Genomic DNA, 20,117 nt, shown 5'->3' with positions numbered 1-20,117 from the left:
TTGTTTGTCTCTAGGTTTTCCTGTATACAGACAGCAGGATATTAATGCCTGCAAAATTTCCTACTTGCTCCACAAATGAATCCAGCTCCATAAACAATTGGTTAAATAATAGATCAATTTCAGTGCACAGGGATTAATTAATAATTCCTGCTGACTCACAAGCAATTCATGAATCATTTTCTGAATTCTGAAAAGTGGTTCATGAATCTGGAAAAAAATAAGGGAAATTAACAAAATAAGTAGTTGGTAATTATCTTGCTCATGAATCCAGCCATGGGATTCCAAGTTCACTATGATTAGTCTATCCAACTGAATCCTGAAGAACCAATTAAATCATCAGTCTAGAATTCCATTTCCCCTGACATCATTAGAATATTTTTATGGGATTGGCACCATTTCAAGTACCATATACAGCCTCGACTGTTTAATTATGTGATTTCAATTCCAGGGTGAAATCTGCATTGGATAACAATCCAGACCATGACTGTGTCTTTTGTATATAACCAAGTTACACTGTTCAAGTGCTTAGTATTGAAATAAGAATGTGACTTGCATTCCTTCCACTCAATGTTTCTGTCTTTTTTCTTTTTAATTAGAGGGTCCCTGACATTGCCCTGGCCAAGCCACTTTTAATATCTGCTGCCAACCCTATTTCTCTGACTAAACAGTTACAAGACAGTGCAAAATATCCCGAAGATGCAGCTCACTGAGTTGTTGTCTGGTTGGTACATATGAAGAGTGTTCTACAAGTCGTGTGGCAACTCAGACATGTGTTTTGAGGTTTTTTGATGTGGCCACATGTCACTCAAGCCTCTTGGCCCAATGTCCCTTGTATGGCTGGCTGATGGATTTTCTCCTGGCAGAATATGCTGCATGTGGAAAATAGACTTTGATTGGTGGAGTTGGCAACATATTTCCTTCGGCTGACATCAAAATATAAGAAATTCTGTCAGGGTTAAGGCAATCTTTTTAAAAAAAAAACCAACATTTATTTAATATAATTAAATCAATGAACAAGCCTCATGTATTTGTTACTCACTGAGCACAAGTCCCCCCGACTGTGCCTGATGCACAGAAGACATGGGTCTGTTATACCACTTCTTTTGAGAGCCTGGCTCATGCTTTTAGCACCCAAGATCCCCCAGTTCAAATCCTGGAGCTGACCAAAGTGCTACAACTGTTGACCAAACAAAACAAAAATCCCAATAATTTCCAGCATCCCATAGGGTGCCCATTCCAGTTGGCTTTAGTAGGCATTTGTGATGCTTTTCCTATGACAGGCTCAGCCTCTGGTTGTACAGTAGAAGCATTTGTCTTAATTTCTAACCCAGCCAGACTCTCCCAGTTACTAAAATCCCATATTTTAACCCTCAGAATAAATATGCCTCACTTGCTGTGTGACTCTGGGCCAGTCATTTAATCACTCTGTGACTCCGTTTATCCGCCTGTAAAATGGGGCGGAGCACGTTGCCTTCATTGTAAAGAAGAGCCACAGATAAAAGCTTGGAGAGCCACAGATGAAAATTGCTATTTTTAACCACTTATCCTTGTGACTGATTATTTTAACATTCCAAATGGTAAGGGGCCTTTCTTACGAATTACTTTGAGAAGTATAAAACCTGCTCCAGGTTTTCCAGCTGTTATAGCTTTTTATGATGTTAATAGTGAGAAAGGGTACAAATTAAAAATACATAATACTTATTTTTGCTTTTTGGCTATAGAGGGGATTTTACTTTTCTTCTGCTCAGACATACGAGCAACAGTGATATATATCCAAAGGGGATCTTTTATCCCATCCCATCCCATCCTTGGATGAAATATATTTTCTTCCCTTATTTTTCTCCTATTATTTGTAACACTCACTGCAATCACATTTAAAATTAGACTGTCCCTGTGCTGGAGCACTTACAGTGTTGTGAATGGAGTGTGTTATGAGTTCCAGTGAACAGCATACTGAATGGGAAGGCAAGAGACCTGAGGCTTAAGGTTGATGGTAGAGGTGGGGCTAGAACCCAGGGATTTGATTTTCTGTTGCCTGTACCCTGTGTAGGCAATTACATCAGAACAAAGTAAAAGGCTACGATGTCAGTATGGAAGCATTTTGCACTGATATCAACAACTACACAAGATGAAGGGCAACAGAGAATCAACTCTCTGGGGTCTATTCCCAGCTCTGACACTGACCTTCAGTATGGGCTTGGCCAAGTTGCTTTACCCCCCTGTGTGTATCGGACAGACCATCTTTCAGAAAGAGCTATACATGAAAAGCACTATAGAAAACTGAATTATGTATTTTTTTATTTGCACCTCATATTTTGGGAGGGCACAGGAGGCAGGAGGGATAGCTCAGTGGTTTGAGCATTGGCTTGCTAAACCCAGGGTTGTGAGTTCAATCCTTGAGGGGACCACTTAGGGATCTGGAGCAAAAATCAGTACTTGGGTTGGACTCAATGACCTTTGAATGTCCCTTCCAGTTTTAAGAGAGAGGTATATCTCTTATTATTATAATATAAATACAAATATATTGATAATGGTTTGTTAGTTGTTATACTTTGTCCTCAGGCATTGCCAACTGTTAGCCTTAAGAACATTAAAAATGTAGAAAGAATAGTTTTGTAAAGCAAAGGGTGTTGGGCTAGATCCACAAAGGGGACTTAGACTCAGCATTGCAATGGCCAGAATTTGGGTGCCCTTGAGCCTCGTGGAATCTACAGCCCTGAGTTAGGCACCCAAGACCCTGATTCAATGCATGAAGAGAGTTAGGCTCCTCTGAATGGGCTCCACAAAAGTCAACAATCTGAATAGGGAGCCACCTAAGACAGATAACAGGAAACACGTAGGCTGGGGGGTGGGCTGTGCACAAAGAGAGTTAGGCGTTTAAGACCTATATTCAAATCCATGCTATATGTCAGGTAAGGAGGGAGGAGGGATTTGAATCTGGATCTCCTACATCCTGCATGAATGTCTAACCACTGGGCTAAAAGTTGTAAGGGGGTCTACCTTCTCCTCAGGCTGTCTTGTGCATTGGGCACACCTGATGGCTTAGGCCTCACAGATCAGCTAGGTGTTGCCCTGCCTAGTTTGAAAATGCTGCTGGGACTTAGGCATGTGCTAGGTGCCTAGGGGTTATGCACTGGCAGAAATTAAGGAACCTATAGGGCTTTACCAGTGGAAGCGTAGGGGCATAGGGATTAAGGGGCAGCTGAGTTTTTGAGGATCTACATTTTGGACTTGGGCACCTAAATCTCTTTGTGGATCTATCCCTTTGGCACAATACAGAGTCTAAAGAAAAGTTCTGTTATACAGAAGTAATAGAGGAGAAACAAACTTCAATAGCAAGGCAGGCAGTCTCCTTGATTGTACATATGTTTTAACTTGTGGATAGACAAGAACAGTCTTCATGCCACAGATGTCTAAAAACTTGCTGAGCTGTCATCTCGTGAAGCTATCAGTCAAGACCCTAGTCGTTTTGTTTCAGTCTCTTGTGGTTTTTTCCCCACCTCTCTGCATTTTATTGTAAAGGAACTCGAAAAGTCTCAAGTGTTGTTTTTATTATTATTTTCTACAGAGCCTTAATCTGTTTTACATCTGTGTTTGACTGCAGAAAGGCAAGAAGGGGTGAAAATGGATCAATCCACAGTTAAGGCAGTCAGAAAGCTATTTAGTACTATGGTGAAATAACACCTGTCCAATCCTGACAGATTTCAGTGCCAGGAGCTGCAAGAAACGTTAAACAATCCTTCATAATTTTTTTAAGCTAAGTACTAATATTCCCTCTTGGTGCATTTCTGAAACTATTCATATGTAGGTTCACTGGAAATATTTAGGAGAAACAGCTGGACATTACAAGGAAGCTGTCTTTTATACTTAGCCTCCTTATACAACTGAGTTCATATTTATGGAATTTTTTATTGCTTCAGATTTCCTCCTGCTACCCCCAAATTTGCTGTATTTTCCTTTAACAGGAGATTTTTTAAAAGTGGCCCAACATAGAGTGCAGATTTTCAAAACCCTAAGGACCTGATCCTGAACTCCTCGCTCAGACACAGCTCTTGGAGAACTCCCGGTGCTTGAGTTAGGTGTCAGTTCAAGATCAGGTCTTGTGAAGGGGTTTGCTCACTTCAGGAATGCCTCCCCATGGACGGAGTGTTGTAGCAGCTGGCATTTGGTCTGAAGCCCCCTGTTGATGGCTGCTCCATCACTGTAGTGGTCTCTCCTCCTATATCTCGACTCTACAGCCAGCAGCCAAGGTCTGCACAGCCCAACTCCTTGCTGCTGTTTCCCTGGGCTTCTTCCTACCCAGCCTTTCTCAGGCCTTCTTCCCTGCAATGTCTCTAGGGTGACTCTTCTTTCAGGTTAGGATCCCAGGGCTCATTCTCCTCCCTGGGCTGCCGCCTCACCACTTCTCTGTTCCTAGAGAGGAACTGCAGACTCTCTCCCTGCAGCCCCTCTTCTTGGTCTTTTTTTTTTTTAAAGAGGGTGAAAAAGCCACACCCCTGAGCAACATAGCTAAGCCAAACTAACCCCGGTGTAGACAGCGCTAGGTCAACAGAAGAATTCTTCCATCCACCTAGCTCCTGCCTCTTGGGGAGATGGATTAACTACAGTGACCGGAGAACCTCCTCCCTTCCCATCGTAGTGAGTGACGACATTGAGACACCGCTGCAGCATTTCTAGTGGAAACAGCCGTTGTCTTTGTTTTTTCAGCTCAGCAGCCTTTCAAGCCCATGTCTACTACAAACTTCCTTTTTCTATACTAACCAGCCTGCTCCTGACTAGCTGGGCTTCGTGATCAGTTAAGCCCGGATCTCCTTCCAGGTGCAGCTAGGTAATAGAACTGGCATCCTAGGCCCACATTAACCCATTCATGGTCCATGCAGGGGTACGTACCACGAAATTTTCTAAACTGGCCTGACATTTTATATGTAAAACCGCAGCCACACAGATGTAGATCTGCATATGCAAATCAGGTTTTTAAACATGCAGCCACCCGATTTGTGTTCACAAATACTCATAAATGAGTACAGCCAATTTTTCAGGTACTGCTTCTGCAAATGATGCTGTCAGTATTACTGACCTGCTGCTGTGAATACCTTAGGACAGAGTTATTGATATGCTTTAGTTTGGTCCAACACACCACCAGTGAAACTCCACGACAGCATTAAATCATTTTAACTGGGCTCAAAATAGATAAACAAACATCCCTGAAGTCCGTGCTGCTATTAGATCATAATCTGGCTAAAACATAGAAAGTACAAAATGTCCTCAGAGGATTTTTTTTCCTCTTATTTTTGTTTCAATCTATCAGATCAAGCAGTTGATGCAAGATTTGGACTGAATATAACATTTCAATAACTCATATTTTAATCAGAATCAGCCGTATAAATTCTTTTTTGAAACCAGCCCAGAAGAATTTTCTTTAGGGTATTTTGGAAGCATTGCATATAAACTGTGATGTAGTATCTCCCAGTGTTCTGGGAGAGTATTTATCTTCATTACTACTAAACTATTTCATCATTATTTGCACTTGACAGTATAAACTGAACAAATAATAGGTCATGACAAGTAAACTGTTAGGAGAACCAAGGATATGTTTTTATTGTTGTTTTTCCAAAAAAAGCCTTGAATCTGAGTTGGAGGAAAATGTGTGCTTTATAATAGAACAATTTAAAAACAACTAAAACCCTGTAGTAATATTTTGCCATTCAAAAAAACAAATTACTTCTCCCCAGTAGATGACAGGTTGCTGACAGTCACTCACACAGGCCCCAATCCAGCAGAGCACTGAGCTCCCCTCTAGACTAGGAGCACTTTACCAGTATAGGAATACTGGCATGCTATAAAAGAGTGTTTTGCCGTATCTACATTAGGGGCTTCTGACAGCCTGTGTATTCAGGATGCAGTCAGTCCAGCAAAGCTGTGATTTGTACTGGTATTGTAAAACCATCCCCACAAGTGAAATGAGCTATACCGAAAAAAGCAGTTTTGATAGTATAACTGCATCTACATGAGGAGGTTCTGCCAGCACTGCTATGCTGGTCAGGGATCACACCTCTTCACACGCCGGACTGACATAGCTAGGCCAGCAGAAATCTGTAGTGTAGACACAACCTAAAGCACATATTCAATTTTATGTGAGCAGGGCTATTGACTTCAGCAGGACGAATCACATACTTAAAGTCAACTGCATGCTTTGCTGGAACTGGGCCACACACACATCCTTGCCCTCTGTACAGTGTGACAAACCCAAACAGCCTTTAGATAAGTAGCCTAGTCAAAGGGGCAGCGATAGCTGCTGGTGACCACTTAGAACCATGTGCTGCTCTTCCCCTTCCTTCTTCCCTGTTTGATTTAGCAAATTTTGGACCAGTGAGACCAGACAAGGAAGCAACTCAGCCCACAAGCTGGGTTCTTCCAAATCATGAGACAGGACCTCATATTAAAGACAGTGTAGGCTGAGGCACACTAGTGTAATATGCATCTTGATTAGAAGATCAGCTGTATTTTCCCCATCAACTTCTGATCTAGGCCCAGGCTACAACAATACAGCCTGGATGCATGGCCACCGAGTCATTGTTCTGATAGGAACCACTTGCTAGATCCCATTGTAACTGTGTCTGTTTGACTGCCCAACACCATAGATGAATCTGGTAGGACCCAGAGCTGAACACTGTGCTAACTCCCAGAGGATGAGCCATACAATCCAGAGAATGACCACTCAGTTCCTCAGAGTGTTTCCTCCTTCCAACTAGTATTGCTATTGATTTGCCTGGGTTCACTTCATCTAGGTTCCAATCTCTTTCGTGCCCTGAGAGTTCCAGAAGATAGTACTGACTGTGCTGGACAAAAAGGATCTATGTATCCCCTAGAAAATATGTTGTGTAATAATGTTGGTTATACATGGTAAATAAACTGGACAGTAGTTTGAGAATTAGAATAAATTGGAGATTGGATGGTAGGTAGTGAGTTTGTTGGCACTGAGTGTAAATTACCTGAGAATGGATTTAAATACCTGTGTAATAGATGCATCTTCTTATTTTTAATTCCTCTTAAAGAAACCTCCTCAATCCTCTGTTCCAAATCAAATAGCTATTTTTCTCTTCTTCTTTTCATTCTAGAAAGAATAACTCGTGGAAATTTTAAACTTTGTACCTAACCGTATCTCCATTCTAATTTCCATGAACCAATGGAAAATCTGACATGAAAACAAATCTGACATTTTCTTTTTTTTGAATTTAGCAGGATTTCCCCCCACAAATACAACTGGTCTTCAACTTTCCAAAGCAAAAAAACTACTTTTGTCTCTATCTCAAGACAAAGCTGTAAATGATTTCTCTAGACACCTTCGCTTGCATAGTTAGAAACAGATTGTGATAGCCCTTGATTGGCTATTGTACCAAGGCATGAATTGTGCAAGAAGCTTCTCCTGCTCCAACCCCTTTACATTGCAAAGTGAAGCTTCCTACTGTAGTAGTCTGTGTGCTCGCTATTTTCTGGGGATTGCAGACACTGTTTGTTCCTACTTTCCTCAACAGGGAACAAGTCCCCCAAAACAGGGTGGTGGAGCAAGGAAGAGACATAGCAGATGGAACAGATTGCACGTTGCCACCTCCCGAGCATACAGAGTAGCAGCAGCAGGCAAGCTTGTGCCTGTCTGAGGCACTATATCCCTGGTCTTGCTTCTGGAGCAATGTGGCTTGATGCTGCCCCTACACAGGGCTGTAGTTTAAATGCCACAATCTAGCTCTTAAATAACATACAGCTTGAGTTTAAACTGTTCCTAGGTTCTAGAAAATAGTTTCCCAGCCCCCTGAAGGGATATGGGGAGAAAAAGAGAATGAATCTTGAAAACCCTTATGTTCTCCTTGGAAGAAAATTACCATCATCTGTTTTTCCTTTCTTGCAAGCTCCTAGAGTCTATGAGTAGTGCCCTGCTGCTATATCTCAGAACTGCCCATTTTGCCAAATATCTTTCTGATGCAGGTGCCAATGTCATTTATCCAAGGATGATGTCAACATTCTTGTGTCATATGTGATAAATGACAGCTTAAAAGAGTGCCTCCTGAATTCTGCTCCTTTCACGTGGTTCTTTCCTCATTTACTTTACACTCTCAAGTGAAATGACATTTTATTTCCCATAATGTTTCAGTTTAGACTTATGCTGTCTCTGGAGAGGTAAACTTTCAAACTTGCTCAAGATGAATGATTAGTGCCAGGCATATAAGGCCAAATTCATTCCCAGTGAAAATTTAGGAAGGCACTGGAGGACTATCAATGGTTTAGCCTGTGTCCTCATTGCAAAGTGGGCAGATTACCAGCCTGGATGAAAATAGATGAACTCCAGCCTATCCCATCTGTGGGGCCAGCTAGCCTGAGTTTAAAAGTACCACTAAACTCAGGTGAGAGGGTTTTGTGTATGAACCGAAGGGGATTAGGGGCAGGGGCTCTATGTATTTTGCTGCCCCAAGCAGGGCAGTCAGGTGGCTTTTGGCGGTGTGCCTGCGGAAGGGCCGCCGGTCCCGCAACTTTTGCGTATCCACCGCCGAATTGCCGCCAAAACCACCCCAGGCATGCGCTTGGTGCACTGGTGCCTGGAGCCATCCCTGATTAGGGGTAATGCCCAAGTAAGAGCCCAAGTTATCTCTGCAATGAAGACATGGCTTTATAGAGAGATTTTCGAAAGGGATCAGCACCCAGCATGCTACGGTCTTTGAAAATCTGGCCCCAGCTGTAGCTGCTGAGCCACACTGAAAATTCCAGCCCTTGTGCCTTGAAGGTTGTTTGTACAAGGTCCAGGGCACAGCGTTCAAATCAAGATGAAACTGATTTTTCTGAAGCAGTTGGCAATCCATTCAATTCCATTCTCAGTACGTTCCCTCACATGGTCTATTGATGTATCCATCTATCTGAAGGTTTTTCTACTGCTGCCCATTCATGTAGTGCCAGGATGCCTTCCATGTAAAACCAATAGCAATAGCTAAGTCCCTAGTGGACTTCATGGAGTCTTGGTCACTTATGTCTATATGGGATAAAACCTACGTTAGAGGTTTTTGTTTTGTTTTTTGAGTGAGTGGGAAAGAGGTAGATTTTATTAATTTCCTCTGATTCCATCCAATCCACACTTGAACTTTAGCAGTTTGGGCCTACCAAACTATCTCCCCAAAATAACTGAATCTTGTCTCCCAAAATCACACTACTTTGCACAGAGACACCCCAAATATTTTGAGGAGAGTTAAGGAAATGATGCTTCAGATTACACCCCAGTCTGAAGCCACTCATTTTAAGGCTGGTCTACACACACGAACTTGCACCAAAATAAAGAACTGGTTTTGATTCACATCTTTTGTTATTTCAGAGCAAGCCTGCACGTGGACAGTAAAAAGGGAGACGTAAGGAAAAGCACTTTTATTCCACAAAATGAATGTGCACACACAGAGAACAAAAGGGGTGGACTGAAAATGATTTAGTTATTTTGATGCACGTTTGCATGTAGACTAATCCTTATGTACAAAGTATGTGAGGTGCAGAATCGGATCTTTCTTTCCCTCCTGCTTCCTGTTGCAGATCCTTTCACCATTAATGTTCATTTATGTTTTCAGGGGTTTCTTTACAAGGACTAGGGCTAGAAATGTTTTTTAATTTTATTTTTAAAGCAAAAGGTGAGATTTTTTTTCTTTACATTTATCATTTGCCCAAATCAGGGCTCCTTCCTTAGCTGCAGGCTTCACCAGCCCCAAAGGCTGTGATCTTATCTTAGGCTGCCTGATACCTGTTGCTGGGTTTTCTTTTACAGAAATGACCAAAGGCTTGGTATTCTTTTCTAGACCTTAGATACATAATACGAGACCTTAAGGCGCTTAATCTTATCTCACAATTCTGCTCTAATATTTTCAGAACTGCCAGATCTCCCACCACCTACTAAATTACTATATTCCCAGAATATGTTGGTGACATTCACACTCACAATAACTTAGTGCAAAGGTAGAGCTTTGCAGTCTGCAGCGTTGCAGTCTGCAGTCTTCTCTGGCTATACCGAAAGAAGGACAGGAGACATTTGACATGGGTTTAATCAGGCCACAACTCTATTATTAGATGTCTGGGCCTATCCAGCAGGTAAAAGTGTACAGTACAGGTAACCCCATGTTTATTCCATAATTACCCAGCAGACTTTTACCACTTCCCGCTCTTTTTCCATCCAGGTCCCTCCAGCAAATCCATTACAGGGACTGTACCATCCACCTCCCCACCCCCCTCATAGGAGGGTTACGGTGGGCCATAATAATGGGGGGTTGGTTTCCTGCTGTATCAATCATAGGAGTTCCCAACCGCGCCCTCACCTCCTATTCACTCCTTTACCGAACACTTCTTTTTAAGTCCTTTCTCAAGCCATTTATCCAGTCACTGAATACCTTTCTTATGGAGTACCCGCACTGGACATCCGCCCTACACTTAAATAATGAGTTGTGACATATAGCCTGCCGCCTATCACGCCATGCATGAACAGAGCCCACCCGAACCCACTATGGGGAAGGTGAAAATCCCCCAACTCCACCTAGGCCAATATGGTGGCAAGGGAAAAAAATCCTTCCTAGAGCCCTCAGCAAAGGGGTGGCTAGTGTAATGCCCACAGCAGGTCTGGACCAAACCAGGTATTTCCCCAGCTAAAGGAGACGGGAGGGTGGCTGCTGCCTCACCATGTTCCATGCAAAAGGGAGGGTTAAGGCACAGGGATGCCCCTTTTAAATCCCTCGTTCCCAAAGGATGAGTCAGCAACCACGCTGCTCCTTTTGCAGCAGTCTTCATTCCTCCCCCATCCCCAAGCCATAAAGCACAGTTCCCTTCATTGGCCGGCCAGCCAAATACCCACCCTTTCCTTCCACCCCACACTTAAAGGTAAAGGGCAGTCATTCTCTCAGATAATCCCGTTGTTAATATTTTGATGTGAAAACTTTTGTTCGGGCTTCTCCAGGCTTTGAGAAACATTCCTCGTTCTCTAGTTACTGCCAGGCTTCTGACAGGAGCACACCAGGTAACTTTTCAAGTCATGTTAGGTCAAGATCACTTTAAAAAAAGAAAAGATAGGAATTGATAATTTCTTAATGCTTATCTAGTCTGGCTTTATCCATTATTCTTTAAGAGTAGTTTTTCTGTACTCTCTGTTTCTCTAATGAAGCCTGTTTACCAAAAACACCAGTCTCTCCCATGTGCTTTATATGGTTTGTAACTCAAAAATTAGACACAATTATTATAATCAAACTACCTTGCTGCCTTTATGTAGATAATTATCTATCTAAACTCTTTAAGGCAGCCGCTGCTCTTGTGCAAATACAATAACTCCTCACTTAATGGTGTAGTTATGGTCCTGAAAAATGCGACTTTAAGTGAAACAATGTTAAGCAAATCCAATTTTCCCATAAGATTTAATGTAAATGAGGGGGTTAGGTTCCAGAGAAAACATTTTTGCCAGACAAAAGTCATTATATACATTTTAAACAATTTTTAACCAAGCAATTTAATACTACGCTGGGGGGGGAGTAGTGTGTACATGCTGTGTGTTTACAATCATACTGTACATACAGTACAGTACTATAGTTGGGAGAGTGGAGCATTGCACAACTTTAAATGAGCATGTTCCCTAATTGCTGATCAATGAAACAACGTTAACCGGGACGACTTAAAATGAGGAGTTACTGTAAAACAAAGATTCAGGGGGATGCTCAGGGGCCTTGGGAACAGAAGTGTTAGTGGGAAAGATCAGTTTTATACCTCATTCCCCCATGACTTGTCCATTGTTGTCACTCCATCCTCTGACAGCCAGTCTAGTGTATCCTCTCCACTAGATTACACCCACTGTGAATCCAGCCCCGATCAGTCATATCCAATGGCTCTTTGGTGAATTGAGTTGTTGGTGGTCTTAGTCCAGTTTCCTGGGAGGAAGTTTTCATATCACAAAGCACACTATCACACTTGGCATGAGCCAGGAACCTCGTTGGCAGACTCAGCAGTGAGACAAAGGATGGAACTGGTGTAAAGACTGACCTATCCCCTCACCTATACAGGTTATGACTAAGACACACAGTGGGGCATTGTAGGGGAGTTTGCTGCTGTGGATGAACAAATTACTTCAGATGTCAGTTGTCAGTACAACATGATTAGTGTTTGCATTACAATTACACCTAGAGGCACCACCTGAGACTGTGCTAGGCACTGTACAAATACATAGCAAAAGATAATCCTTACTCTGAAGAGCAAATGGACAAGAGGTGAGGTAATTTGTCCAAGATAACATAGCTGGTCAGTGGCAGAGCATAGGTTATAAAGCAGGTCTCCTTAGTTGCAGGCCAGTGCCCTGCCTACTTAGTCACATACATTTAAATGAAAGTCAGCAGCACAATTTTTAAACATATATCTGCAAGTTGATGGTCTTTGTTGATATTGGAAATTATACCTCAGTATAGAATGGTGCAACTTAGGGACACTATAAGGAAAGCACCAAAATGAGGAGTTAGTGAATTGCATACGTTATTTGAACAGATTTCTGAGTATGAGAAACCAAGTGCTAGAGTAAAAGGAATAAGTCAATGATATAGATGCTTCTACACACTTACAATTATCAACCTTTTACTTGCCCATCTTTTCATATGAGATGACAGATAATAGGAAGAAGTCAGATATGTTAAAAATATACTTAGCTTTAACAGCACTGAGACACTTAAGTTGTCAGCAGACCAATTATTAATCAGATTAATGGACTTTTAGAAACCCACTGCACCCCTAGGACAATTGCTTGGTTCATGTTTCTTGAATACAGAATAAGGTTGCTCACATGTTACAAGACCCTCAATAATGAAAGATATAAGAACCTAGCATTCTTTAGAATGCGGTGCTACAGCATCTCAGCTACAGGGATGCTGAGTACTGCCTGTATGAGAGCATGGTTTAATGACACTTTTTCACATATGGGCACGTGGGCATAAAGAACTCCTGTCAAAACTTAATTTTAGAAAAAATGTTCTGATTGTATTTTTAAAAAATTGTTTCTTTGTACACTATTAGAAATATAAAACATAACTGTAAGAGCCAACAAGGGCACCAGCAGTAGTAATAACCAATCTAAAAGGTGCATTCAATAGCTAATTTATTTCAACCAAGGTAACAATAACTTGACAATATGAAAGAAGTTTTCATAGACTTGTAAGGGAACTGAATTCTAACAACATGCTGATATGAAATCTATGGCTGAGATTTTTCTAAGCCACCTATTTCCTGTTAGAAATGTAATGTCCAAAAAGTTCTGGTAGTCTTATAAAACTCTTTCAGTTATGCCTGACAAAATCATCTTACGAAAATGGAAAGAGAAAAGGGTTCAGCTTCTGCATTGTTTTCATGAGATCCTGAAAATGCACAACTGGGTAGACACATTTAAGACTGAGCAATACTATCTTTTGTATATTGGCATTAATTTCAATATTTTGCTTAATTATTTGAGATATTTTGTTCATTTGCTAAAATTGTTTTTTTGGAAGGCAGGTGGAAAACACACAGGAGTTTTGCCATTGAAGGCCTGATCCAAATCCCATTGAAGTAAAAGCAAAAACTCCCATTGATTTTAATGAACTTTGGATGAGTGGGATCAGAATAGGGTCCCTTATGGTATGTCTGTCAGCATTTTAGAGCAAGCCTCCCAGCCTTGGTCGACAGTCTTGGGCTAGTGCTTGCACTTGTGATCATAAAAATAGCTGTGTAGACACTGCTTTGAAGGTGCAGCTCAGGTGCTGAAGTGTAGGCAGGGCGGGTATGCTGTGTAGACTTACCCTTAGAGGCCATTGAAGTCAATGGCAAAACTTCCATTGATTTTAATAGTGCGGGATTGGTCCCTAAGACCTTGAGCCTACATGACTGACATGTATGGGATCTTTGCCATTGACTTCAAAGGACGCCAGATCAGGGGCTAAGTCCCTGGTTAAAGTTAAGCACGTGCTTAGGTGCTTTCCTGAATCAGGGTGTAAGTGACTAATGGATAAAGCAGGAACATTAGTGGGAGAATACACTTTCTAGTCCCTCCTAAAAGCAGTGGATGTCTGAACTGGTAAGAAACCCCTCTCCCCCCAAGGAAAAGTAAATAATATACAAATAAGACTAGAGCTTGTATATTTAATAGCTTTTCAGTTTAGCAATTTAAACCTAATTACAAAGCAGCTTCTATTTCAACTATGTTGCCACTGAAACTAGTTGCACTAAAAGGCATCTTTATATATTTGTCTCATGTATTTTATACAGTTGTAATTTTACCTGTACATCTGTAACTTGCCTTTTTATTAAAGTAGGGCTCGTGGGGGCTTTTAGGAAAAGAAATAATAAATAAAACCAGCTTCTCTTAAGGAACCACTAAACTTCTGCTATGTTGGTTGAAGCCAATAGGTATCGTACCCAAAATTACAAAAGGCTTTGGCCTTTTGTGGTGTGTGTGAGTTTTAGTTTAATTACTGTAAATATTTCCACTTAAATGATTTATTAGCTTCCTTTGTAATTTTGTCAGCGTTCACTTGCCGTTTCAATCTGAAATGGCTATTAGCCCCCTCCCCCCACTTTTTTTTTTCTTTCTTAGCAAGAAGTAAATCTCTGCTATTTGCTGATTTGTTTATTACGGTCTGGAAACTTAATCCCCAACAAAGTCAGAGATTTTAAATATGCCAAATCATCTTAAAGCTACATACTAGTTATATGGGTGACATTAGATGTGTTCATGAGAAATTCATTTCAAGTACTACAAATGAGTCCTTTAGTAATACCCAGGAGTCATAATGTCTGTGACATAATGAACCCTCCTAAATTACAGCCTACACTAATTAGATCACTACTGCTACATTCCAGTCCCTGAAACAATTTGCTTAAAGTGGTAGTTACCTTTAATGAAAAGACACATAACAGAAAATGTCAGCAACCTTTTACATTCTACATGACTTATCATATGGACTGTCTAGTGTGAAGTGCTAACAATCTTGCTGCATCGTCACCAATGAGACTGAGTCTATTGTAACTGAGTGGCTAGGGCATAGAAAAAGGACAGTGTCCCCCCCGCCCCACGAGGTAAAATATTCTGGCAAGTTTTGATATTCTCTTCACCACTTCACTGGTTAGGTGTTCTCTCAATTTTAATCTTGCATCAACTCTGTTTTAAATGTAATATTCTATTATCTCTTCATTACATTTTCAATGTCCTTTGAGGAGCTCAACAATATTTTTATCCACTTACGGGAAACATTCACGCTTTCCCTCACTCACACACTCTTACTTATGCAAGAGACAAAATGACATGGCTTAGTATTGTTTGATGTTACTGACTGACGTGCACACTGCCCTGGGAAAAGCATATGGGCCCAATCCAGATATCGGCCCAGTCCTTGCTTAGGCAAAACTCTCTGATCTAGAATCCCAGTGGGACCACTGAGATCAGTAAAAAGAAGGTGGCTGTCTATTCGTTAATTGATACTGAAGAATTAGAAGGGGGGCAAGACAACACAAAACTTTGCTTCTAGGTGGAGTCTTTTAAAAAAAACAGTGGGAAAATGGTAAATTATTTTTAAGTAATGAACATTTAGAATATGGCAGAAATTCCAGCAATGAAAAGGGCTCATTTTTTTGTGCTTAAACTTTTTAACCAGGACCCTTTTAAAAGGGTGAGATGAGACTATAAGAGTTGGTGGTACACTGTTGTATATGCACATGTGCTTATGATTGTCAGTTCAGGGTAAAGTCTGTCTCCTCCTCCTTACACCACCATGGGTGAAGAGGATCCTCTCACAGGAGACTCAGTCTGGTTCCACTGCTCCTACTGGAGGACTGAACTCTGAGAACCAGTGTAGGGTGCACATCTTCTGCATACCAGAAAACCCAACTCCACTGAAGCTCCCTGAACCCCAAAGGTGGTTTGGAATGAGGCAGTTAGGATGCCAGAGGTGGAAAGGTTCATTCCCTCGCCTTATCTCTTGCCTGGGTTTTGGATCTATATACTTAGGGCTTCACTGGGACCAAGAATAACAAATGTCTGGCATTGGAGAGGTTTGAACAGGCGAATGTTTGCAAGGCTGATATCACTTCCAATGCACATAAAAAATAATAAGAATGAGTCATTGAGATGCTTGTGGCTTCAGAGCCACCTGGTTACAAGCAAAAATGTTCAGAAGAAACATTCCACCTTTGAAATTGGCATAAACACCCTGGACGCCTAATCTCAACCCATCAACTCTTGCCTTTCAAATCTGCTTCCATACCTGTGCTATAAACACACTCCTAGATTAAACTATAGTCCTAGATTAAACAGCACATTATGATCTTACCAAGTTTTCTTCTTATGGTATGAGCTTTACTGACCACCGCTGCACTGTACAAGTTTTCATACTGTAGTGCCTAACCTCACAAAGTCTGTGCTGATTCTCTGGGGGGCCACCTTCACACCCACACTCACCTCCTAATTCCTGACTTGTGCTACATGTTCCTTGCCTGCAGTGGTGAATGTTTTTCTCTAGTTTTAAGGTGGTCACTGTTTGCAACCATGTAGGATTCCAGCCTGCCCCCACACTTTTTAAACAATGTTGCACTTTTAAATTAGCTTTTTTAAATTTTCTTTTCTCCTTTTTATGATACTTTAATATTCTTGTAACTTGACTGTTTGCTCAGCATCCTAAGCATGTTGGCAAGGGGAACGGGCAGAAAGGATATACCTGTATAAGTAAAATAGCTATTACTTTATTTAAGATTAACGTCTGAGAATTCTGCAGACCTTCCCACGGCCAACACCCACCTAAACAAACATTGCATTGAATAGAACACTAGACTAGAAACTCCCTTGCTTAAACTTTTGGTAGATGGTATTTTCCTGTTACTAGAAAAAGTCTCTGATCCCTCCAGCTAATTTGTACATGAGCCTATGCTTTGACTTGGAATTTACTCTTCAGAAGACCATGACTTTATTTATTCTACCTTCTCATTTTAGGAAGAAAACATGTCCGTGTGAGTAAGAAGGACTCCACCTGTTGTTAAATTGCTGTGCATACATGATGTTAAAGTAGCCAAAACAGTAACACAACTTTTTTTTCCAGTTGCCTCTGCAAAATAAGCTGCAAGGAACCTGGGACACTTAAGGAGGCTGACAGGCATGGAAAGGTCAAAATAAAGCAGGAGAGCTGTTTCAGCATATTCCTTCTGGTAATTCCCAACGGACTTTTCTTAGACCAAACGGCTTTTTTTTTTTTCATTCAAGAAAATTAAGAGATGACAGGCTGAAACTGCCTACTTTCCTTTCAGTGTCAGAAAAAGTAAATAGTTTTAATCTGCAGTGGTTTCTGATTGAATATCCTTTTGAAGTAATGATAGCTATAATTTAAAGCAACAGTTACCATATTTTCTTTTCTCTATGACATTCTTTGATGCAGTAAGTGTAACTCTGCTGAAAATAGCTGTAGCGATGCCTGAACATACTACCAGGATCTGCTGAGGTTCTGCCTTTAATTGCCATCATATGTATCTGATATCACAAACATAACTGACTAATGACAAGGTTACTGCAAATAATTTCTTGACATAAGAAGAAAGTAGTTCAGCGAGGCACATTCAGTTCAAAACGGTTTGCTTACACTAAACTTTTTTTAAAAGAAATTCCTTCTAATTAATGTAAATAGTTCTTCTCTGCAATAAGGCTGTCTATGCCTAGCTGTACATGCGTCAGTACACTATAATGAGGTGTACTTCATGTTATGATATAGCATCAGAAAATTCATGATTTAAAAAAAATGGAGTAAACACAATTTCAGAAATTTATCTTAAGTATGTAACAAAACGTCCAGACTTCATATATTGTTACACAAAAAATTATATTTCATCAAAATGAAGCAGAACACTCTTTGAGAGAATAGATTTTCTTTCTTTCTTAGAACAATTCCATTTTATGTGGTGGATCACTGGAATCTCACTTTGCACACTGCAGTCCTCTGAAACAACTCATGGCTTTTCATTCCATTCCACTGTAAAGACAGTTAAGTATGTCTGAATTCTCTCTAAGTGGATTCACTTTAAGGAGATGGTAACATTATTCCGGATGATTTTGCAATTCAGTGGAGAGGGAAAATGCACTGAACAATTATTTTAATGACTTGTTCAGTTACTTATTTTAAATATTTTTAAATTGCTATTTGAATGAGTGGTGATGAAGGATCAATCTGTTACATTTTTGCATGAGGGGTGAGACCTCTGAAAGGTCCTTCCCACAAAAACAGCCATGGCTTCCACTCATGAGAGAGTAGGAACTGCACAGACGCAGGTAGCAATTAAGGATGTGTCTTAACTGCAGCATTCACTTGGGTGATTGGCACCCAGATCCGAGCCCCAGGGTTAGCCTAGCCCTGATGTGAGCTGCTACACTGAAAAGCCATACGTGAGTTACCCTGTCCTCACTAGTGCTGCACTTGTGTGTGTGTGTGTGTGTGTGTGTTGCTAGAATTTCTGGGAGAACTTGTCTGTCTCAACATACAGTGTGAATTGTGGGAAGGCAATGGAGGACGATCAGCACCTGAGTGGGTTAGCATGTGTCCTCATTGCAAAGTGGGTGAGTTACCAGCTTGAATGAAAGCCTCACTCAGACTTCAGCCTAGAGCCCCAAACAAGCCAGCTAGCTTCAGTTGAATGCACCACCAAATTTGGGTCAGAGGTTTTTGTGTGAATGGGATGGGAGTTAGGGGCAACACACACATAAGAGGCTGAGTTAGCAGTGAAGGACATTTCCCTAAATATAGAGAACAAATGAATGTGCAGGGATGGGTGAGAGGTCAGAGGGGCATTAAAGGGGACCAGAAGGGTACACTGAGCAGAGAACCATGGACAGTGTCTTGAACGGGAGGGCTCTGTCTATAGAAAGAACAAAGAGCTCCCCCTTCAACAGTGGGGAAGGGCCAAACACGCCCCCCACGGAATCAACTTAAATACAGGGAACAAATAATGAATAAAAAGACCTTGTGTCAAAGCCAGGGTTTCAGAATGAGATCCTGAGCGGAGAACCCTGGACAATACCCTCTGCCCTGTAAAGACGTCCTGGGAGTCAGTAGATGTAATGTGTCAGACTTTAAACCCAGGTGGCTGAAGTCCTATCCATGATAGTTACTGCACGGGCAATCATTACACAAATTTTCTGCCACCACTCTGGGAATGTGTCGCAACCTTTTTCTGCAGGGCCCACACCCTAGCAAGGTGAGAAGGTGGTTTGATCTTCATCCATATTTGTTCCTTGTCCTCTCTGCTGAGACTCACAAGTCAATGCCAGCAGCAGTGGCGGCAGATTGGTTTTTGAGGGTAACTCTCAGGATCGCACATACTGCAGTGAAACATACAATCTGTGAATTTACATTTTAAAGGGTTGGTTTTTTTCCTATTGCGATGCCAGTTTAGCAATTCATTCAATCCCACAATAAATATCAGACAAACACTGGTTTTTCTGCTAATTATTCCTTGATATGTACAAATTAATCACGCTATGCAGCACTACTCATCTGCAGCAGTGCCACCATTGGCAGCAATTTCTATCAGTCCACTGCTGGATAAATATCCCATACAGTTGAATGCTCACTTCCACCCAAGGCTGTCAAATTCTGCTTGCTTCACTCATGCAGGAAGGCCCCAATCCTGCAACGTATTTAGGCTCCTAACATCCATTGATTTCAATGTGGGGTAGGCCAAAGAACTGCATGACATTTTGGGGGATTAAAAGTCTGATTGAGAATCATCTGGGGAGGGGGGGAAGGGGGCTCTTGAGTCACAACAGGTTTGCCACTAAACACTTTCTCTACACCAGTTTTCCCATGCAAAGCATGGCAGCCCCCAAGGCCATCACAGACATTTGTTCATCTGTTTATGATCACACCATAATTTGCATGTTTAAGAATCCCAATATGTTAAACTCATAAATATTTTTCTTTTAAAGCCTGGAAAAAAATCATACGCGACCACAGAGAAAAGTGCGGCCTTAGCCAATGTATAATATGTTGTGGGCATGATCCCGCAATACTGAAGTCAATGGGCATTTTGTAATTAACTTCAACGGGAGCAGGACTGGAACATGTGTGCCT

General features: G+C 41.3%; 1 long non-coding RNA gene across 2 annotated transcripts in view; it reads left to right on the top strand.

Moving 5' to 3' along the window:
* Positions 1-20,117, top strand: part of LOC120384703 — a 29,392-nt gene that overhangs the window by 1,330 nt on the left and 7,945 nt on the right. For both annotated transcript variants that reach the window (XR_005589044.1, XR_005589043.1), the window contains exon 2: positions 17,103-17,208. This is a non-coding gene — a long non-coding RNA (uncharacterized LOC120384703). The remainder of the gene's footprint in view (positions 1-17,102; positions 17,209-20,117) is intronic.

This window comes from Mauremys reevesii, linkage group 16 (genome assembly GCF_016161935.1).
Source record: "Mauremys reevesii isolate NIE-2019 linkage group 16, ASM1616193v1, whole genome shotgun sequence".
Lineage (NCBI taxonomy): Eukaryota > Metazoa > Chordata > Testudines > Geoemydidae > Mauremys > Mauremys reevesii.
The sequence above is the reverse complement of the archived record's forward strand: the minus strand, read 5'-3'. Positions and strand labels throughout refer to the sequence as shown.